The 23854-nt window shown below is 40.7% G+C and overlaps 1 long non-coding RNA gene across 1 annotated transcript in view; it reads left to right on the top strand.

Annotated features, from left to right (window-relative positions):
* Positions 1-22165, top strand: part of LOC140603431 (uncharacterized) — a 34904-nt gene extending 12739 nt beyond the window's left edge. The window contains exons 4-5 of the long non-coding RNA XR_012006415.1: positions 2738-2861; positions 21006-22165. This is a non-coding gene — a long non-coding RNA (uncharacterized lncRNA). The remainder of the gene's footprint in view (positions 1-2737; positions 2862-21005) is intronic.
* The last annotated feature ends 1689 nt before the right edge of the window (positions 22166-23854 follow it).

Raw genomic sequence — 23854 nt, 5'->3', positions numbered from 1 at the left:
CTGATCTGCTTGGGTTGGCAGCCATCTCTGGGTAATTTCTGTGCTGACATTCATGGCCAGGAAATTACTGATGGTACAGTTTAAGGAGTATGTTTTCATTTCAAACACGGCCCCTTCCAAAAATTGGGAGAACAGAGAAGAGAGTTCAAATCCTAGAGAAAGGGACAGGAAAGACCCCAGTAGGTGAGGGCTGCCTGGCTTCAGTGCTAACCAGAAGTGCACAGCAAGACCTGGGTCTGATGGTAAGGGCAAGGCTGTTTCTCTGAGAGCCAAAGGCTCCCAGGGCTACCCATCATCAGTCGGCGTATGAAGCTCAGGACAGAAGAAGCCCATGCCCCAGATTCTGAAAAGAACAGAGTTTCTAATACACAGCTGCTGGTTGAGACCTCCTCTCTCCATGTTGTGTTTTGTTATAGAAGGACTTTAGAATCAAATTCCTGCTCATCCTCTGTGCCTTCTGGGAGGAGTGACTTTCTGGATTGTTGTGCTCCAGCAAATAGGCTCAGCTGCTTCCTTTCTCCTCCACTAAGTTCTCTCCTTGCAGAAGCACATGTTCTCCAAAGCTCTGCACCGTGAGTTGTTTGGTTGCAGAACCCACAGGGAGGTTTAGGGTTCCCAGAGCTTTGAGAAGAGGACAGGTAAATTCAGTTCTGGGAGGCACTACTTACATGTTCTTTTGGCTGTAGTCATAGCCACACCCTCTGATAATGTTTTAATAGTGATAAAGGTGATGTTTGAACCCTTCCTGTGTGGCTTTGTCATCTTTCAGTTGGTTCTGAGAAATGAGAGCATTACTTCATAGGTTACTAAAATCATATACCTTACACATTTCACACAATGAAGTTACCAATGCCAACAGTACTCTTACTTCAATTGATTGATTGACTGATCAATTTTAATATTCTGCTCCCTAAGAAACAAGGTTGTCTCAGAGCAAATAGTGCTTGGGAGTTAGAAAGTCTTGAGATAAAGTATCAGCTTGTCATTAACTGAATAACAATAAGAAAGTGACAGTTTATCTGATCCTCACTTTCATAAAATGTTAATGGGGGCAATGATGACCTTACAGATGGTCATGAGGGTTGATGCAGAATTTGGAACCTAGCACAGAGCCTGGCGGATGGTAGACACACAGAGAATGTGAACTTCCTTTCCTCTCATTTTTCCTTTTACTCCTTGACATAGCCATGCTCGAAACAAATATGGGTGCTCAGTAACATAAACCCTAGCACTGACTCCAATGTGATTCTAAAGAAGGGGTTGGCCACCTTTTTTTTTTTTTTTTTTTTTTTTAAGGCCATACAGTAATAATTAGGCTCTGTGGCTCACTCATCCCCATCACAATTACTCAACTTTGCTGCTTGGTACACAAGCAGCTATGGACAATATATAAATGAATGTATATGGTTGTGTTCTAATAAAACTTTATTTATAAAAACAGGTGGTAGGCCACAGTTTGCTGACTCCTATTCTAAAGGAGTTGAAATGTTGTTGACTGTTGAAATGTTGTTGACTATTAATTCAAAACCCATGTCTGCCATGGTTCTTGATGTTGTCATTACAGAGGAGAGGGCTAAAAATCAAGAAAGAATCAAGGACATAAGTGTCTAAATAAAATTGACCCCTCCTTCACTGCGGTGTCCATAAAGAAAAATTTTCTCCACTTTCTCTATAGTATCTTTGCTTCTTCCCACCATAGCACTTACACTTGGGTGTGATTATGTTTACTTTCTTTTCTTCTCTGATGGAGCTCTTTATAGGCAAGTATTGTTGATTAATTTTATAACTCTAGAGTACTCAGTGCCTGGAATTTGGCAAACATGCTGTAAATGCTCTTGAGGGAAATAACATAATGAAAGTTTGGGGGCACACTTTTCATTGTTGGAAGATTGGCTTTTCCATTCAATTACCATGAGTGTATGTGATTCCCAGCCAACATCAGTTACTGCAGAATGTGTTGTAATTCCTGGCATCTTTTCTCTGTTCATGGCTAGTATTATATACTTTCTCCCCACCATCTTTTTTACAAGATTATAAAATTCTGATTTCTAAACAGACCTACAGTTCTAGACATCATTATCTCATGGTTGTCTTTCCAGAGTCATATTCTTTGAAAACACATTGACATGATGAAGCTCTTAGGAACTTAACACCATGTGGCTGTTATTTTTGTCATGATTGCTGGCCCCTGGAGAACTCAAGCTAATTTGTGACTTACTCATCCTTGTGTTCCCAGATTCTACCATGGGGTCTGGAAGACAGCAAGCTCTGGGTGAGGGTTTATTGCAATGGGCTTGAGGTAAATGTGGATGAATGCAGTCCTGGACCCTGACTTCCAGGAGATTATAGTTTAGTAGGCATGATAAGTTGTGGCCATAAATCTCTGTGATGCTTGGTAAAAAGAAGTGCTGTAGGAAAATGTAGCTAAGTTCCCCAACTGACAAGACAAGGTTGTAGACTGTCACTCTGATGAGAAAGCACAGGAAGGACACGTGGAACTGGAGACATGGGTTGTGACTTAATGGCTGGGATTCAGATTGATGAAGCTTGTGTGTGTTCCAAGCAGCAGAAACACAAACAACAGAATCATGCCTGGAAGAACAGAGAGACTTGGGACATGAGCTGTCAGTATCATTTATTGAGAGCCTTTGACATGCCAGGGATTTTAAGTTCATTGTCTCATTTAATATCCACAGTAAATTCCCACAATTTGAGTATTATCAACTCGGTTTTACAGGTGATAAAGCCAAAGATCAAAAGAGATTTGATGACTTGCCCAAGGTCACACAGCACACTAGGATCTGTCTGACCCCCAAGATTCAAGAAATAAGGACACCAGCTGGAAGAACCAGACTTCTCAGGTAAGAGGTAGACTTATTTTGGGAATTTCCTTCTGGGTTTTTAATATCTACTGACTTAGTCTGTGATTCTAAGTTCCGGGGTCAGCTCTTGCTTGAACTACAGGCTTGGGACAGAGGAATATTCTCTACATGATTCCAGCTCCTTTTTCTTCCCAGCAAACTTGGACCCCCCAGTACAAGGCCATGGCCCAGGACCAAGGTGTACACGCAGAAACCTAGCATAGTTTGTGAATCCCTTCCTTTGTTCTCACCAAACTCAGCTATTGTCCAAGACACCTGCTCCAGGAAGCCCTTTTTAATCTTTCCAAACTAATGTGTTTACCTCTACTGAAACCATTTGGCACCATTTTTAATCCTGGTGTACTTTTTTATTTGGTTCCCACAGGAATCCCTGTAGCACACTTGTGCAAATCTTGACTATCTGCCAGAGCAACCAGCCTCCTGACTCCCTGAAATGCAAGTCTATTTCTCTAGACTAGGCCCTGAATTCTCCTCACTGCCATCCTTTTTCTGCTTTATACTTCTTCTCCCAGTGGCTTAGACCATCAGACTTAACTTCCAAAGCCTCTTCTGGAGAACTATTTTACACAGATCACTCCTCAGAGGCAGTGTGTGTTTCTCTTAGAAGGAACCACATTGTTGATTCCCACACCTAGCCATTGTCTTTGTGCAGGGAAAGCTTTGTTCCTCTGAATGAAGCTGAATAATTTGTTTTAAATTTGTACCTTATCCACATCCAAAACATTAGAGATAACCTAAACTCAAAAAGACATAGAAGACCCTTACAACAGGAATATAAAATCTAAAGCAAAATCAAGAGACTGGAAATAAACAAACCAAGTCCCCTGGTTACGTAGTTTTATAAAATTTCTATCTTTCAAAGCTTTAAATTTAATTCTGAATTTGCTAAAAGCCAAGGCAGAAAAGAGAAAATAGCATTTCCTGTAACTCACACTACTGGGGGTTATTGTGTTCCTGGCTTTTCTTCCCTTTCCTTATATTCCCCACCAGCATTTGATCATCGTGTTATGATAGTGACCATCACATACCTATTTCTTCCATGTGGCCCCCTTGGGGCCAGGCTATATCTATCCTTACTAGTTCATTTGAGCGTTACAGACATGGTTTTGGCAATCTCCAAGCCAATCTTGATTCTTTTGCATTGCATGTGAGTGAAGTCAAGCAAAACCAGCCACATTCTAAAAAAAAAAAAAAAAAAAAAAAAAAAAAAGATCCTTGGACATTTGATTAATAACTTCAAAACCAGTTTTAACTCCACAGAAGTAATTTCTTTTTTTTTAAATTTTTTTTTAAACTTTTATTTATTTATGATAGGCACACAGTGAGAGAGAGAGAGAGAGAGGCAAAGACACAGGCAGAGGGAGAAGCAGGCTCCATGCACCGGGAGCCCGACGTGGGATTCGATCCCGGGTCTCCAGGACCGCACCCTGGGCCAAAGGCAGGCGCCAAACCGCTGAGCCACCCAGGGATCCCCACAGAAGTAATTTCTATAGTTATCCCACTCTGGCTTTTGGGTTGTAAATAACAAAAATCAATTTAGCTAACTTAAACAGCCAAGAAATTTCTGAAAGTATATCACAGAGAAGCAATAGCAAGGCTGGAGACTAAGGTATGGACAATGGACTGAAACGTTAAGTGTGGAGGAAACTGAGAACATACCCAAGGGATAGGTTCAGACTCTCTCATTAGACAATCAGTCACTGGACTTTGCCATTCTGCTTGAGTAATCTCCTATCTCTGTCCTGTTTGTCTAATTTTTCCCAAATTAAATGTGGAGACTAAGGCCATTGACAGAAGCTTAGTCAATCTACCTGAGCTTTAGCTTCCTCCTGCTACCCACTAGAACCCAAGCCCCTAAACAGAAAGGAGTTTCCTTGCTGGGTAAAAAATATCCAGCAGGTGATGTTATTAGCCCTAGTTCTACTTGGTGTATTCACACCCCCTTTGCTTCCAGTCCAAACTTAGAAGATGCAGCATGCCTCTCAACATATTTAAATGGATTGGTACACCCTCTCACTTACTTCAGACGTATGAAGGATTGACAGTGTCAGGGAAATTAGGCTTATTTTTCATGGCCACAGGTGATTGAACTAAAAATAAGGTATATAAATTATTGGGGAACTTTTCTCAATGAAACACATCACTGTCAAATAGCAAGAGTTGTTCAATGATAAAATGCAAGCCTGGCATTAAATCAGTCAAGTTGAAGCCCCATGATGACTCAGCAAGGAACTTCTAGAGCTTCACAGTCCAACGTGGGAGCTGAGACTTAAATTTGAATTAACCCAAATTGCAAAGTCTTATTCCTCAGTCGCACCAGCCACATTTCAATGATTCAGTAGCCACATAAGGTTATATACACTGTATTTGACAGCACAGAGTGAGAACAGTCCCATCATCACAAGAAATTCTGTTGGACAGGACTGTTATAGAGGGTTTCAAAGCATCAATCATGGTTAGACCAGCTGGAATTAAAGCCTTTCAGTCCTGACAGTGTCAGTGAAATTATATACCTCAGGTTAGATATTATTGGCACTTTTCATGTTCAAGAGAGAGCAAAGAAACAGACCAAGCCTCCACACAGGAGATGACAATGAGATTGCAGCCCAAAATATACTAAAGGGACAGATAGCAAATATTCTAGACTTTGCTATCCATGTGATCTGTGTTGTAACTACTCAGCTCTGCTGTGGTAATGCAGAAGTGGTCATAGGCAACACAAAAATAAATGAATGGTACTGTGTTCTGATACGACTTTGTGTATACTGAAATTTGAATTTCAGATAATTTTCATATGGCACAATGTAGTTCCTTTTGATATGTTTTCAATCATAAATGTGATAAACTTAGTTTTCCAGATCCTTCTCTAAAGGATCTCTCAGATTTGGAATGGCTTACCAATCCTTTCCAATTCCTGCAATTACCAGAACATCCAGCCTAAAGCAGTGGCTTCTTGCAGCAATGTTAGTATTGCTGTGATGACTGTCCAGTATCCTGCTCCAGTGTTCCATCCTTGACTGGCCTGAAGACCAACATCATAAAATACTCCTGAGGACAGAGTAAGGAATTAAGCTGACCCACTTATGAAATGTGCTTCATGGCTTACTATGCAATTCTGAATAATTTAGTGACTCATTTTATACTTCTGTTTTGTTGCTGTTGTTATCGATATTTTTAATTATAAAATATGGCAATTTCACATGCTCCCCCTGGGGTTATTTTGAGGATTACATGAGATAAGGTGGGTAAGCCCTTTGGAAAGTATCCACCAATTCAATATTGTAAGTGGAAGCCATTGTTATTCACACTCAGACAGTACTAGAATTGGATGGAAAAATGGTTGAATTGACCTCAAAGTTTGCAAATGTAATAATGTAAGATTGGGAGAGGCTGGTCAGAAAAACGTAAATTCTATCAAAGTCAAGTTAGAATTGTATTCATAACGCAAGGATCCCTTCCCAAAAGGAACAATTTTGAGGGTTATGCCAACTGCTAAATGTCATAGAACACCAGGAAAGCTGACTCATAAGGGAAGGGGAATTATGTATTTGATTGGAACTGCATTTCCTCCAATTTGCAGGAAACTAATCATAGTTTCCTGCAAATGAGGCTTTAATTGGACCCACTTTAAACTGATGAGCAGATCATGGAAATGTATCTCATGTCTCACAGGTGGATGTGGTCACACTTGGGTAAAGAGTGGAGGTTCGTTTATAGCCCAGCTGTACCCTTCAGGCATCTTCCTTACTGAATACAGTTGCAGAGCAGAGGTTTGGAGGAAAGGGTGTTGGATGTTTTCTAATTTAAGGGCATAACCCCCTCGAACCATCCAAATCACAAAAAGCATATCATTAGTTGTTCTTCATTTATTCATCCCTGTAACGATAATATGGGCTAAAAGTATTGGTTCCTGCTTTCCACAAACTTATTTTCTCTTAAGCACGCAGATAATAACAAGACCAAGTCACACTATAGAATTCATCAGAATGACATAACGAGGGGATCCCTGGGTGGCGCAGCGGTTTAGCGCCTGCCTTTGGCCCAGGGCGCGATCCTGGAGACCCGGGATCGAATCCCACATCGGGCTCCCGGGGCATGGAGCCTGCTTCTCCCTCTGCCTGTGTCTCTGACTCTCTCTCTCTCTGTGTGACTATCATAAATAAATAAAAAAAAAAAATTAAAAAAAAAAAAAAAAAGAATGACATAACGTGAAATTTACAAGAAACATGTAATTCTGAAGAAAACTGTTCAGTTCAACAAAACTTAATGAGCCTAAATGCCAGGCATTGTGATATGCAGTTGACCCTTGAACAATATGGGGTCCACTTACATATGGATTTTCCCAATAATGACAGTATACTGATGTAGATGTATTTTCTCTTCCTTATTATTTTCCTCAGGACATTTTCTTTCCTCTAGCTGACTTTATTGTAAGACTACGGTATATAGTACATATGATGTACAAAATATGTATAATTGACTTTTATTTTATTTATTTTAATTTCAAAAGAGGGCTATTAATAGCTAAATTTTTCAGTTACAGATTTGTGACTGCATGGGGGGATGGCACCCCTAATGCCAGAGTCATTCAAGAGTAAACTCTATATATGTGATCTTGAGAACAAATAAGATAACCCCATCCTTAAGAAGTTCATAGTCTAGTATAAAGGAATTATATGAACAAAATATCTTTTTTCTAGGAAACACACTTTGTTTTGATTGTTTAGATATGATTAACATACAGCATTGTATTAATTTCCTGTGTACACTATAATGATTCAACAGTTCTCTACATGACTCAGTGCTCGTCAAGACAAGCGTCCTCTTAATCCCCACCATCTATTTCACTCATCCTCCCACCCACCTCCCCTCTGGTAATGACCAGTTCTCTGTAAGTTAAGAGTCAGTTGTTTTTCTTTTTTCTTTTTTGTTTTTCTTTTGAACAAACTGATTTTTGAAAGTAGAGAGAGCATGGTACCAAGTACAAAGCTTCAGTAGTATCCAAGAAATGTCTGGCCACTTGGAACCATGTACTGGTTGTTTCCTGATTAAGGACATTCAGGACATGGGTGACTGTAGGGTGCCATCCTGTCCCAGCTACAGAGGTCAAGCCATGGGTCCTGGACCAGTTCCACTTCCATCTACCAGCAAGGAGGGGCTTTATCTTATTTTGGAGAAAAGAAGGAAAGAGGAGCAGGAAGAGGAAGAAAGGAGGCAGGCAAAGAAAGAGGCTCAGTAGGCAAGGAGTAGAGGAGAGCGTTGTAAGGACAGGAAGAAAGAAAGAAGAGAGGGAGGATTCTCTCCTAAGTCAGAGATGGAAGGGACATTAGCAATCACTCACTCAGTCCACGACTGGCAGATTCTTTTCTGGAAAGGGCCAGAGAGTAACTATTTTTAATTTTGAAGGCCCCCTGGTCTCGAAAGCAGCCACACAATGCTGCTGTTGTAATGGACATTATCTAAATAAATGGGTATTAACTTCATCCCAATTAAATTTTATTTACAGGGATCCCTGGGTGGCTCTGCAGGTTTAAGCGCCTGCCTTTGGGCCGGGGCATGATCCTGGAGACCTGGGATCGAGGCTCCCTGCATGGAGCCTGCTTCTCCCTCTGCCTGTGTCTCTGCCTCTCTCTCTCTCTATATATATATCTCTCTGTGTGTGTGTGTGTGTCTCATGAATAAATAAATAAAATCTTTAAAAAAATTTATTTACAAAAGCAGGCAGCCGGTGTGCAGGCTGTACTTTGCTGACCCCTGACTTGTAACTCACTTATCAGCCACATAACTGAACATCTTGGCACCTAGTCAGCCAGGATTTTGGTGATTTCATGTGCATCATCTCATTCAATCCCCCCAACCAGCCCTGTGAGGGAGGCCCTATTTTTCTCATTTTACCAGTGAATAAATTGAGATTCAGACACGTGCTTGAACACGCTCCGTCTGTGAAGGTACCGGGGTTTTAGGGATGTGGTTTTCTATTTCCGACTCCAATAATGTTTCTCAGTTCTGGAATACATAACAGGTGCTCAGTTCTGCATGTAGGGAATATGAGTCTTGGGGAAGGTAAATGACTTACTCAGGAGCTGTCAGCAAATTGTGCTGGATGGAGATTAAAACACACATGTCCCAAAACCTACCCCCATTCTCTGTTCTGGCTTATTGAATTTGGCTGCTCCTAGTATTATTTCAAATGTGAAGTTCTAATTCAATTTTTTTCTAACTAAGAAAAACATATTTTCTATGAGCTGTTGAAATGAAATGATTGCCTTGAATATTGTGAGAAGCTGGCTGAATGCCAGCGAGAACAATGTAATTCTAATTTGGTGGGTTTTCATCTCGCATAGATCACAGGGGGCAGGAGGGGGGAGAGAGAGAGATGCTATATTTTTCTTTTCTTTTCAAGCATGAATGACATATTTGCAACCTGAGATGAAGGTTTTATCAATTTGAAGTGAGTCTATCTTCAAATAAACCTAATTTTCAGTAGCATCCAGCAGGCACAATCCATTCGTTGTGACCATTAAAACAAATGCCAAGGAACAATGAGCTTCACAGCTCAGGGATACAGGGAACCCTCGTTATGATCAGAAGGGGGTGCTCTACCCAGCAGCTGATCTCCTTCCTCCGTTTTGGGAGGATCTGGAAATAGGACAAGGGGATCAGAGAGTAAACAAGGATGTGACTAGGAGTCTCGGGTCACACTGAGAAATAGACGTGGCCTTCAAAGCAGCCTTGTTTTCTCCCCCATTCCATCCCATCCTGATCCTCTTCATCCCTTCAGTTAAGTTCAGCCTTGTTCTGGGGTTGACATGGTGGGGAGAAAGAAAGAACACAGTGAAGAAAACATCTGCTTTGATGTCAGACCTGGATCTATCCCCAAGTTTGCCACCTATAAGGTGTACAACTCTAAGGCCGTTACTTGAACGTGAATGTTCTCATCTGTGAAGTGGGAGAAATGATCCTTGAAGTCCTGAAGTAGAATTCAGAGCAGGTGATGGACATATAACATGGCCAACTGACTGCCAGTGTTAGGACATGTTACTCCACCCTTCCCATCACTCTCGAAGAAATACACTATGGGTAAGACACCATCACAGATCTAAATAATGAAAAAAAAAAAAAGGCTAGATTAGTGTTCAATCCAAGGAAGGCTGTGGGAGCAGCTCTCACACAGAAAATAGCACCCTAACTGGGAAAAGCAAGGCAGGCACAGGACCCGGATAGTTAAGGAAAATGCAGGCAACATTTGAGGAGGCAGAAAATTCCATGGCAGGATTGCAGCAGCATAAGAGAGATTTGCCCTTTAAAATCCATCTGGTGACATGAGAGACTCCTAACTCTGGGAAACGAACTAGGGGTGGTAGAAAGGGAAGTGGGCGGGGGGTGGGGGTGACTGGGTGACGGGCACTGAGGGGGGCACTCGATAGGATGTGAGCACTGGATGTTATTCTGTATGTTGGCAAATTGAACACCAATAAAAAATAAATTTATTAAATAAGTAAATAAATAAATAAATAAATAAATAAATAAATAAATAAATTTAAAAAATAAAATGAAATCCTTCTGGTGTATATGAATTGCATAGCTATGCACTGGTCTGGGTGCTAATGGTGAGCAAAATAGACAAGGCTCCTCCTTCATGGAGTCAAAATCTTGTCAGGGTAATAGAAACAGGTGAACGAATAAAGCACAAAAACGAATGAATGAATTTCAGTTAGCAATAAATGGCAACAGACAATGGATAGCGTGGCTATGAGTGAAATTGCAATGGGCTGCTTATTTAGATCGAGGAACCAGGGGGTTCTTATGGGAAGGAACATTTTGAGCTGAGACCCATATGGTACCAAGGAAGCACATGGGGAACTGGGGGTGGAGTGCTTCTAGAAGGTAAAGTGTAAAGGCATTAAGGCTCAGAGAGGCTGTGAGTGATGGAAGAACAGAAAGACACTCCATGTGCTTGGGAGGCTGGGGAATGCGACCAGAGTCAGAGTCATGCGGAAGAGTTGGGTCTCACGGGTCTCTAATTTTTTTATGGATTTTAATTTTAATTTTTTAGAGATTTTATTTAGGGTCACAGCAAGAGGTATGGGTTTCATTGTTAGCATAATGGAGACTTGGAAGGAGGCAAGTGGTATGATCTATGATCTAGAGCAAATAGATTCTAGAAGGGAAGAAGTGATGACAGGGCAGTAAGTCATCAAGGCCAATGAGTCATCCAGTTGCAGGTGATGGTGGCTTGGACTAGGGAGTTGGTAGTGACCATGGAGGGACATGGAATATATTTTTAAACAGAGCTCCTGTTGGTTGGGTTAGGGGTAGAAAAGAGGAATTGAAGATTGCATTAAAAAGGGTGACAAAGGTGAGGGGTCCCAGGATGGATGCTGCCTGAGGATATATAATAATTGAGATGATCACAAATTTACTGACACTACATGACTTTTCACTGCATTCCCCAGCATCTTTATGATACATAAAACATTCCCATACTCATTTTTATTAACTTATTTTATTTAAATTCAATTAATTAGCATATGGTATATTATTAGTTTCAGAGGTAGAGTTTAGTGATTCATCAGTTGCATATAACACCTAGTGCTCATTCCATCAGGCGCCCTACTTAAGGCCCATCATCCAGTTACCCATCCCCACTCCCACACCTCCCCTCTAGCAAACTTCAGTTTGTTTCCCTAGAGTTAAGAGTCTCTCCTTTGCTTACATAAGTCTGTCAACCACCTGTGTGTAAAGATTATGTGCACCCATTTTAGGGATAAGGAAACTGAGTCCCAAGGAGGACAAATAGCCTTGCCTAAGGTCATTCTTAGTAAGTGGAAGAGCTCAGGGCTTAAGGCAAGTCTCCTTATGTTGTGTCTGCTGCACATCTCATCACAACACAGTGTTGATTAATTTACTAGAAACTTAGAAACTGAAATCCATTCCCTACAGTGTATCCATTCCAAAAATAGAGTAGGATAATGCAAAGAACCAGGACTTCAAGTTAGTGAGACTTGAGTTCAAAGCCTCGATCTATCAAATACTGATCCTGTAATCTTAAGCAAAATTTTAGTTTCTGCCTCAATTTCATGTGTAAAGTAGAGTTTATGTACTCAAATCAGAAGATGACTGTGATTCAGTGGCTTATATAAACTACCTAGTGTAGTATCTGATACTTATATCGCTTCCCCTTCATTTTCTAGGAACCAATAAAACAAGAAGATTTGTAGCTCAATAGTATTATGCCTTTATATGGCTGATGTCAGCACAGTTAAACTTCTTACCTCTATTAGTATGACTAATGACCCACTATAACAGCAATAATGATCATGTTAATGATAATGCTGATAAAAATCATAATAAAAAGATGTAATCAAAGAAGGCATATTTCCCTACGGAATTACAAATATTTCTATTGGCTATGATTCAACATTTCTTTGCAAGTCAATCTATGGAAAATACTATAATAGTAGTAGCTAATAGTAATTAGGAATGTTTATGTGCCTGGTATTGTGTTCAATTCAGCATATATTCATTTCTCCTTTACCACAAAACCCTGTGTATTAGGTTCTGTTATTTTTCTCATCTTACAGATGATGGAATGGAGACACAGAGAAGGTGGATAGCTAGTCCAAAGTAACAGATATGTTAGTTGTCAAGAGTCAATGTGTGACACGTCTAGTAGCAGACTCCGTTCTCGGGCCTCCACTGTGTTTGTGACAAGAAGGGGATTAGCCCTTGTTTGGTGTCCATGCAGTGTCGTGCCACCACTTGCATTTCTCATGTTCCCAAATAGCTACTCTTTTGGGTTCCTGGACCCAATTCCTCTGTGTGTATGTGTATGTGTATGTGTATGTGTATGTGTATAGACTTCCCATACCAACAAGCAATTCCCAGACACTAGCAGGGTGTCCAAGAATTCAGCTCAGTTCTGACACTATCTATCTGGAAATACCATCAGGTCCCACAAGTTAAGGATTCAGTCCTGTAAGGCTACCCTCCAGCCCCTGACAGCACACACACACTTCAGATGCTAGTTCCAAGTACAGATTGTTAATTGTGCTTCTGAGCAACTGGGTATAAGCCCCAGAGGTCTCCATGACCCTGTCCAAGGATTTGATGAATTTGCTGAGTTGCTTGAAGAACTTGGAGAAACCTTTTAATGACTAGATCATGAGTTTACTGTAAAAGGATGTAACTCAGGAATAGCCAGATGGGAGAGACTCAAAGAGCAAGGTGTGGGGAAAGGACTTGGAGCTTCCAAGCCCTCTCCAGTGATCCTCTCCCAGCACCTCCAGGATTTCACCAGCCTGGAAGCTCTCACAACCTTGCCCTTTTGGGATTTCACTCTCTGGGTATGGTTATTAAATCATTGACCATTAGGGATGGATTCCACCTCTAGCTCCTTTCCACTCCCTGAGGTCAAGGGGGGTTGGGGCTGAAAGTTCCAAACTTCTATTCATGTGGTTGGTTCTCCTGGTAACCAGCCCCAACCTTTCAAGAGAATCCAAAAGCCACCTCATTAACATAACAAAAGACACCTTTATCTCTTACACCTTTCAATGGTTTTAGGGCACTGCATGTATTTCTTATTATAAATCAAATATCCAAGTTTTCTTTCCCTAATAGCTTCTTTTTGACAGAGTGATAATAACAGTACTGAACATTTTGTGATGATCTTGTTTAATCTTTGAAATTATCCTCTAAGTAATCTTATTACTGTTTCAATAGCTTAAAACAGTGTACCAGCAAATAAGGAAACGAGGCCCCCAAATATTAGAGAACTTCCCAATGGCCACAAGTCTTGTAGGCTCACAGCTGAAGTTCTGGGAACCTACCTGAGCCTGGCTTTCTTACCAGTAAGCTAGTCTGTGGTTCTTACAGTACAAATGGTCTTAGAATACATGTCCTCAATGTGTAGATAGTAATAGTGTTAATATTTTTTATGGATTTTAATTTTAATTTTTTAAAGACTTTATTTATTTATTCATGAGAGACACAGGGGGGGGGGGGCAGAGACACAGGCAGAAGGAGAAGCAGGCTCCATGCAGGGAGCCCAATGTGGGATATGGTCCCAGGACTCCAGGATCACGCCCTGGACCCAAAGCAGGCGCTAAACCACTGAGCCACCCAGGGATCCCTAATTTTAATTTTTAAATTAAAGAAACTACTGTCAATGACTTGCCTGTTTTCTCTAAAGCTGAAGGAGTGCAGAGTTCATGGGCTTCAGAGTTAGAGAGATCTGTGTAGGAAAGCTCATTCCATTTTTTAGGTATATGACTGTAGGCAAGATCCTTAGATATTTAGACTCAGTTTTTAATCTGTAAAACAAAGTTAGTAGTGTCTGCTTGGGGGACTTTAAAGGACGGAATAAGCTAACTTATGTAAAGCTCTCAGCCAGAGGTCAGAGACAAGTCTAAGTTTGTGCAGAGAGGATTGAAGCAACCCAGGCTAGAAGATTCACTAGGCTCTTACCCAGGGGATCTCAAGCTAAATATTGGTTTGGGGGGCTATTTGTTACGCAACGAAAGCTCACCGACCAAGCAGAATGCTACATGTTGACATGGAGAACAGCGTGCCTATTGCAGCCTCCAGGGGTGCCTTCAAGGACCAGAAATTCTCCAAGGAGAAGCTATAGGTGGAAGGGTATTTAAACAGAGAGTTCCATGACCACGTTTTCTCTTTTTGGTAAGATCACTCCTTTGCCCGTATGAATACCAGACTGCAAGGAGGCAAGGAGAACAGCCCCAGCAGAGGTCCAGGTGAGCAGGAAAACTTAAGGTAGTTCAGTGCAGTGAGGAAAGGAAAAGCATGCATCTGGGATGCTGGGGATGCAGAATGATCTCTCCTGGGAAATGTCTCCTGTTTTTTTTTTTTTTTTTTTCTCCACTTCAAGTTCAAACTGTTTCCTCTAATATTTCTAGAGCATTTTATTCTCTTAGAGCAGGAACTCTTGGTACCTCTATGCAAGCCCATCCCCCTGCCCCCATGGGGAGACCAAGGGCTGCACCTCCACTCAGATCCTGCTACCCCTCACTCAGCTGTTCTGCTCAGGGGCTTCATAAACTTCATACAAATAAGTCAAAATGACTTTAAAGTGAGTTACACTGTCCTCAGTTAATTTTTTCATCTTTTGTCTCTCCTAGAAAATAAAGCATCTTCCAGCATCACCTCAGAGTTTGGGTGCTCCCCACATGTTCTTTGATTTTGGTGCTTCAATGTCTCACAGTTTTGGGGGATAGGTGCCCTGCAGCTGTTTCTTTCTCTTTTTTTCTTCTCATCTTCAAATTTAAGTGTCAGCGTCTGTGCTGTTTGAAGTCATGCAGCTCAGCATCTGAGGGCAGTCAGCTCTAATATATTTGGTCAGGGAGACACAAGTACTTTCAATCCTGAGACTCACCACTCCAGAAAATTAGACATGAACTCAATGCACAGAAATAACTCTGCAAGGAAAATGGTTTTATGACTTCATCTCTGGATGAGCAGGGCCTCCAGCCCGCATGAAGGGTTTTTGATTTTGTTTTTCCTTTGACAGATTGAGTCATTGCAAAGATGGCCACAGTGGTCATCTCTCAACTTTCTACAAGTGCCATTTTCAATCAGGGGTGAGAGCTAGCCATAAAATCAAGAAATGCTAAGGAGGGAAAAGAGCTGGAGGGACGAAGGGGGCAATTTCAGAATTAACTGGCTGGGATGACCTCTCTTGAACCTGACAGTGTGTTGGAATCATTGTCTGAATATGGGCAAGATAGCTCTCTCTGTCCCTTATGAGATGTGTCTGTGAATCGTGTGTCTATGTGTCTGTGGCAGAAGGAAGAGAAGCATGAAGAGCAGGGGAGGAGAAACAGAATTTGGAATAGGGTGTTAGGAGGGTGATTTTCCTATTAGGTAAAGGAGAAGATTCTCCTTGCATTGTGAAGTCTTCTACCTCATAGCATTTCCCAGCTGGGTGACCATATGCCAAGTTGACCTTTCTGGTTTTCAGTGAAATGTTTGCAAAGTGGGGTAATTTCTGCAAGTTCTCCTTGCCCTACTGGGTGATTGATGCCCTTACTCCAAGTGGAATCGCTGGCACTCTGTTTATGTCAGGGATATTTCAGGTTCTTGATGCATTTTTGTTGAATGAAGGATTGAATAAATGTGAAACTCAAAGGCATTGAGCTAGGTTAAAATTCTTTGACTTTTGTTAAAATCACATGCTCAAATATTTAAGTGTTCTTTAATGTTTTGCCCTGTGGAGGGTGAGGGCGGGGCATTGGACTGTGACTCCATTGAAATGTAAACACGTCATTAGTATGCCCTGGCAAGACAGACAATACCCTCTAGAGATAGGTTGTATAGCTTGTGTAATGTTTTGTCAACAAAGCAGGTGACAGTCAACAGCTATTCAAGCACTGTTTATTTTATGAAATCATGTTATATGGTATTGAATATATTGCATACAAAATCATTTTATATGTCACTTACTATGAGTGAATATTTCTGCCCTTGGGTTACTCTATACACAGCATACGCTTTACCTTTTGTTATAAAGAAATCCCAAGTCATGATGGATAGGTTCACTATATGGAGAAAGTCACTCCTCTTTTTTATTTTTTTTCATTTTTTTCCATTAAAATTTACTTTTTCACTATATTGCACACCTGAAACAAAATTACAACCATATGTTGACTAAAATTAAAGTAAAAACTTTAAAAATCTACTTTTTATTAGGTAATATATTGAACTACTTTAAAATATGAAGAAATATCCACAAAGATATGAACACAGAAGTCTAGTTTCCATAATACCCCCTCAACACCTGCCCTATCCCTGTATATATCCCTATCCCCCTATATAAAAGCTTTATTGAAGTATAATTGATATATTAGAATTGCACTTATATAATGCATACATTTTGATAAGTTTGTACATATGCAAACACCCAGATGCCATCATCACAGCTAAGGTACTAAGCATACCCATACCACCTCCAAAAATTCCCTTTTGTTCTTTTGTGTTTCTGTATTTGTATGTGTGCTTGTGATAAAGAACGTTTAACATGGGATCTATCTGCTTAACATGTATATTTTCCAAGTTTTTATTTTTTATTTTTTTAGATAATCTCTACACCCAACCTGGGGCTAAAATTCACAACCTTGAGATCAAGAGTTGCATGCTCCCCCGACTGAGCCAGCCAGGCGCCCCACCACTTACGGTATTTTAAAGTGGAGATGTCCTGTTCTTAAGGATAGATACTATGTTGTACCATGGGTCCTTACAACATTTTCATTTTGTTTAACTGAAACTTAATGTCTGCTGGTTTGTAATTCCCCATTTTTGCCTCCTCGTAGCCCCTGGCAACCATCATTCTATTCTCTGCTTCTATGAGTTTGGCTAATTTCGATTCCTCCTGTAAATGGGATCATGTAATGTTTGTCTCCTGTGACTGACTTATTTCACTCCAGCATAATGTCCTCTAGGATCATCCACGTTGCCACAATCAGTAAGATGTGGGTTGTTCCGAGCTTGCTATTGTGAGCGATGCTGCAGCAAACATGGGGTGCAGGTACCTTAGAAACTCAATCCTTTATGGGCTTCTTGTACCCTTCCAGGTACGCCAGGGCTGAGGGCTAGAAATGCTCTTCACTCAGGCCATTTCTCAGTGTTGTTTTTTGTAGCTGGTGACCTTGAGAGATGAGGTAGCACTTCCTCCGGGACAAACAGCAGGCTGGTTTACACCCTGCTATAAAGGTAATAGAATTCCCCAACCAGGTATTCTTTAGATGTGAAGCAAACCAACTGCATGTGCAGCAATGATCTGGGCCATGTCAGGCTTGTCTCCCCATAAGCACCAGAGGCAAGAACAAGGGTAATGTGCTGATGATAATCCATTTGCTTTTCCTCGAGTGATGAAGTCCTTCACCTCCAACTCAGGCATCTTGTGTCATCTGTCAACATTCATGAAATAGTAACAGGCTAACCCCTTGCCTTGGAGAGAGGACAAAATACAATCTCAAAACCAGTATTCTGGGACACCTGGGTAGCTCAGTTGGCTGAGTGTCTGCCTTCTTCTCAGGTTGTGATCCTGGGGTCCCGGAATCGAGTCCCACATCAGGGTCCCTGCAGGGAGCCTGCCTCTCCCTCTTCCTGTGTCTCTGCCTCTCTCTCTGTGTGTCTCTCATGAATCAATAAATAAAATATTAACAAGCAAACACAGTATTCTGTTGATATGAAGTGAGACAAGGGAATTCTCTGCAATCTTTTTCTAAGGGTGTAGTTCACCTCGCCAAGGGCTTGGCACGAACCAGGGCAAGATTAGCAATGTAAACTGGTGGGCGTGGCTCCACTAAAATTCCCACCATGCCATTGTTGTGAAGAAGTGCTGGGAGAACTTGCTAGTAATTGAAGTAACGTGTCTAGTATTTCTTGCCATATAGACCATGATCTTTAATTATTTTTATGCCTCTGTTCTAATTTATTCTATCACTGTTGACAGAAAATAGCAACTATAAGAACTATGTAAACCTTCTAATTTCCTCCAGTTTGCACTATTTTGTTAAGTGCTTTCCTAGTGGGAAGAGTAGTTAAATCTTTTTTTATATTTGGATACTTTGGGAGGGGACCTAAGAAGTGACTGAGGAAAAAAGGAAGGATATCAACAGGGACAACATTCTGGCTTGGGGTGATGGATTCGACCTGGAAGCACTTTTCAGAGTAACCCCCATCCCTCAACAGGACAGACTCACTAGACACAGTATCTGTCTGGAGTGAGGGCTTTAGTGTCTTCTTCTCATATTTTCTCTGCAGGACACACTTTTTTATAGTAAAAGAGGTTAAGGGATCTAGTGAGAGAAATCTTGATTTTGACTTAATCTTGTCATTTCTGGGGATTGACTCTAGGAAAGCCACTTCATGCCCCTGAGACTCTATTTTCTTATCTGTAAATGAGGAAAACCGTACTCCCCCATAGGGTGGCTACAGAGTTTCTAGGTGATGCATGAGAAATCCTAATGCTGATACACTCCCAGAGGTGGGAGATTTGTGTGGCTGTTTTCCCGAACTCACTTTGTCCCAGATGCAATCCCTGTCCTGTTCTTATCTTCCAAGTCCTACCATACCAGGTGCCCTCAGGGACTTCCAAATATCTATCAGTAACTGAATTTTGTGTTTGGGGGACTTCTCCAGAACTTGTGGGGGGTGGCCAAGCCATACGCATGATGGACCCCTAGCTGCTCTCAAGCAAGGGCTGAGAAGAGTCGGTGTATAAAACATCCAGTTGCTTGGCCTCAGGTGGGTTAACTCCCAGGCATTTCCCAGGGATTCCTCAAGGGATTCTCCATGTCCAGTCCTCCACAGTGACTTGAGAACTCATCCTTTACTAGTTGACTCCTCTTGTTCTCACTGCCCTATCCTTGCTTGCCACATCTTCCAAATAAACTACTTGCCCTTGAATCCTTGCCTTGAAGGTTACTCCGGGGAGAGCCCAACCCCTCAATGTGCTCCTTGGGAATTTGCGCCTTATAAACATCTGTTATATTTAAGAGCAAAGTTGGTGGATCCCTGGGTGGCTCAGCAGTTTGGTGCCTGCCTTTGGCCCAGGCTATGACCCTGGGGTCCTGGGATTGAGCCCCGCATGGGGCTTCCTGCATGGAGCCTGCTTCTCTGTCCCTGTCTGCCTCTCTCTCTCAGTCTGTGTCTTTCATGAATAAATAAATAAAATATTAAAAAAAAAATAGCAAAGTTGGGGCACCTGGGGGGCTCAGTCGGTTAAGCAGCCAACTCTTGATTTCAGCTCAGGTCATGATCTCAGAGTCCTTGGATGGAGCCCTGCATTGGGCTCTGTGCTCATCAGGGGCTCTGCTTCAGGATTCTCTTTCTCCCTCTACTCTACCCCACCATCAGCCGCTTGCACGCTCTCTCTCATAAATAAATAAATAAATAAATAAATAAATAAATAAATAAATAAATAAATAAATCTTTTTAAAAAAAATAGAGTGAAGTGTATCTCCTAAACATAGAAAGAAAGATCTGGAAGAGAATGTGTGGCTGAAAATTCAAGTATTTAATCTACTTTCCATGGGCTTTTCTTTGCTTTCCTTTCCTTTCCTTTCTTTTCTTTTTTTCTTTTCTTTTCTTTTCTTTTCTTTTCTTTTCTTTTCTTTTCTTTTCTTTTCTTTCTTTTCTTTTCTTTTCTTTTTTCTTTTCTTTTCTTTTCTTTCTTTTCTTTTCCTTTCTTCTTTCTTTTCTTCTTTTCTTTCTTTTGAGGAAGGGCTAGAGGGAAAGGGAGAGAGAGAATCCCCAAGCAGCCCCCATGCTCAGCACAGAGCCTGATGTGGAGCTCAGTCTCAGGACCCTGAGATCATGACCTGACCCTAAATCGAGTGTTGGATGCTTAACTGACTGAGCTACTCAGGCACAACCTCCATGGTGTTTCTGAAATCAAGATGTTTGCTTGATGCAAGGAAGGCAGGTTCATTAAGAAAAAGTCTCAATCAGCTGTCTCTGCTCTTCCTGTCATCCCCTTCCTTTAGAGATTTGACAGAAAATGGAAAAATCATGTTCCAAACAAAAGATAGGGTGTAAGTGATCACGCAGAGGCTGAGGATCCTGGTGATTTAGGAGCCCATCAGGCTTAGAGTAGTGGAAATAAGAAGAATTATTTGTGAGTGTGAGATTGGAGAATTATACTTTAAAAATTTAAAACCAGCAGAAGAGGGATCCCTGGGTGGCACAGCGGTTTAGTGCTTGCCTTTGGCCCAGGGTGCGATCTGGGAGACCCGGGATCGAATCTCACGTCGGGCTCCTGGTGCATGGAGCCTGCTTCTCCCTCTGCCTGTGTCTCTGCCAATCTCTCTCTCTGTGTGTGACTATCATAAATAAATTTTAAAAAATTAAAAAAAAATAAAACCAGCAGAAGAAAACCTGTTCCCAATTAGAAATATATTAAATTGTTATTTTGTTACTGGAGCTCAATTTGTATTCTTAGTCTTGCTGATTAACTGTTTAAGTTAGCTATATTATTCAAGTCTATTCTTTTGTTTTTATTTTTATTTTTTTAGAGAGGAAGGCGATGTTATAGATGAAATGCTGATTCAGAAATTAGTTCTATCATGATACTTTCCTAGAACTTTTTTTTTTTTTTTTTTACAGATGCTTCACACCTTGATCAAAACCTGGGAAAAGCAGCTCTTAAGTGACTCCACACCTTTTCTCTTCCCTGGCATACAATCAACTTCTCACAAACTATAGCAAAGGCATTTCAATGAAATAACCAGATTTCTAGTAAAATTTATGATTTTCTGTCCTTTAACTTTTTCTTCTTTTGATTTATCTTTTATATAATCTTTTCCCTTCCTTCTTTTCTTCCTTTCACCCTCCCTTCTCTCTTTCTTCTTGTGTACAAATTAATTCCTTCCTAGTGCTTTTGTATTGTAAGTATTTTGTTTTATTACCTTTCCTTTTCCATTGTTCATGGTGCTAGGTCTCTGTTTATGATTCTGAACTTAGGGTCCTTTATCCTCTTCTCTCTCATCACACTCCTCCACAGAGAATCCCTATGCCCCTGGTCTTGTATGAGGTATAAAGCACTTGTCAATTTGGGCTTAAACAATATCTCACCCATGAGGAAGTTCACCTGTAAGAAGACTCCAGAGGGGTTTCATTCACACACAAACCCTGAATTTTCTCCATCACTGTGCCCAAAAGCTTTTATGCAAGTCAAGTCTCCCCATGGTCGCCATGAAGGGGGCATGCCTCCTTGTTCATGACTAGAGGGAGAAACTGAGTCCACACCTCCATATCCTTCTTCCTTGACTGCTTTTTTAAAATCTTATTTTCAACTTTCTGTTAATTTTGATTTTTCTCACTGTCTTTAATTTATTTACCTTCTATTTCACTTTTCCTAGTTCCATAATATTCCAATAACTGTTTCTTCCATGTCTTTATTTTACTTTCACTTTTATGACTTTTGATCACAGTGTTTTTGTTTCTTTGCTCATTTTTAAAAATATTTTCCTCTTTCTTTTTTTCCTTAACTACATTGTTTTGTTTCATTTCCTCACTGCATTTCTTTTCTATTGATTTTGGGTTCCTCTTTTCACCCACTCTCCTTCACTTCTCCTTCTCCACCCTTCTTCATTTTTCCCTTTACTCACCCACCTGTTCCCTACTTTTCTCTCTCTTTTGCTTCTTCATATTATTTCTGCTAGCTCAAATTTTCTAGTCTTAACTTTCTTCCGACTTTACCTTTCTTTTATTTTCTATTTTGGGCTAGTTCTGTAGGCTCTTCATTCCCTTTAATTATTCTTTATTAGTTCATCATTTTTAATTTTTTAAAAACCTCTGTACTTCTTGTTTATTCATAATCTTTGTTCTGCATTGATGCTTTTTCAACTTTACTTTTTTGACTTAAATATAATCTATATTTCCCTATCTTTGTGCATTCTTAATTTTTTACTATATGTAATATAGTTCTATTATCTTGCACTTATTCTGTATTCTTGTTCCCTATTCTTACCGATTTTGCATTTTTAAAGTGCCCATTGTGAACAACAAGATATCATCTCCAGAGAGACTCAGGCTGCAGACTGCATGGGCCGGAACAGGAGCTTTGCATCAACTTCTCCTGGGAGAGGAACAGGTAGCCACTGGCCATCCTGTCTCCCTAATAAAGATAGGCTAGGACAGAAGGACAGTTCCTCGATCCCCAGGCCTGGGTTCTTCCCATTCATCATGCTGTTTCCTAAGCAAGTGTTTGTAGGAAATTAGGTATTCTGGTTGCCCTAAGTAAACTTATCCAATCTGTTGCTGCTGCCTAAAACAAAACAAAACAAAACAAAACAAAACAAAACAAAACACCTTCCCCCAAAAAAAAACACCAGGAAGAAGAAGAAGAAGAAGAAGAAGAAGAAGAAGAAGAAGAAAAAGAAGAAAGAAGAAGAAGAAGAAGAAGAAGAAGAAGATCCTGTATCAGAACACAGAATGTTTTTCGTCACACTGAACATGAGTTGTATAATGCATCTATCCTTGTGACAGGCATAAATGCACACCAAGGGGTGAATAAGTGATTCTCACGTCAATTTCTGAGAGCTGTGTGTTTGGAAGGAAGGATGGGAGGCTTAAAGGTCTGACATTGGAAAACAGAGAAAATCCTGAGAGAAGCAAAAGGCAGAACACAAGAGTTGAAGCCAATCCACTGCCCTGTCTAGAGATTGTGAGATACAAGCTGATTCGTTTTCAGTCATGGCTGCTTTCACGTAGAGAGAGCTTAAGAGTTTACATAAAACATCAAAACACTTTATATTTCATTTATTAAAATTGCTTACAACCTCAGATACCTCAGTGGCTCAATTGGTTGAGCATCTGACTCTTGTTTTGTGGGTGTGTGTTTGTGTGCATTTTTTAAATTTAAATACAATTAATTAACATATTATATGTTAATTAGCAATTAACATATAATATATTATTGATTTTGTCTCAGGTCATGATCTCAGGGTCGTGAGCTCTCTTGCAGAGAGCTCCATGCTGGATGTGGAGCCAGCTTATGATTCTCTCTCTCCCTCTCCCTCCCCCATCCCCCCATCACTTACACCTGTGTGTGCTCACTCTCTCTCTAAAAAAAAAATGCTTACAACCTCTATCTACTTTAACAAATATTTTTCAAGGACATACTACGTAGAATATAGTATCAATAAAGGGGAACAAAAACAAACACAAAGGCAAGTGCTTGTCTTCATAGAGTTGTATTATAGTTAGTGGATGAGAGAAAATAAACAAATAGCCGTAAGCTATGTTGTCACAGGGTAAACTTAGGTAAAACCGTAATTTTGTAATTGTGTACTGGGGTGTCACAGTGACAATGAGGTGGAGGGAGAATGCAGAGAGTGGCGTGCGGTAGAAGCATGCAGTTTTATGAGCTGGGCAGATGCCCATCTTATAGGATGGCTGGGGAAGCTTTCCGATGAGGTAACATTTGAACAGAGACCTGAAGGGTCTCTCTG

Source organism: Canis lupus, chromosome 14 (genome assembly GCF_048164855.1).
Source record: "Canis lupus baileyi chromosome 14, mCanLup2.hap1, whole genome shotgun sequence".
NCBI lineage: Eukaryota > Metazoa > Chordata > Mammalia > Carnivora > Canidae > Canis > Canis lupus.
The sequence above is the reverse complement of the archived record's forward strand: the minus strand, read 5'-3'. Positions and strand labels throughout refer to the sequence as shown.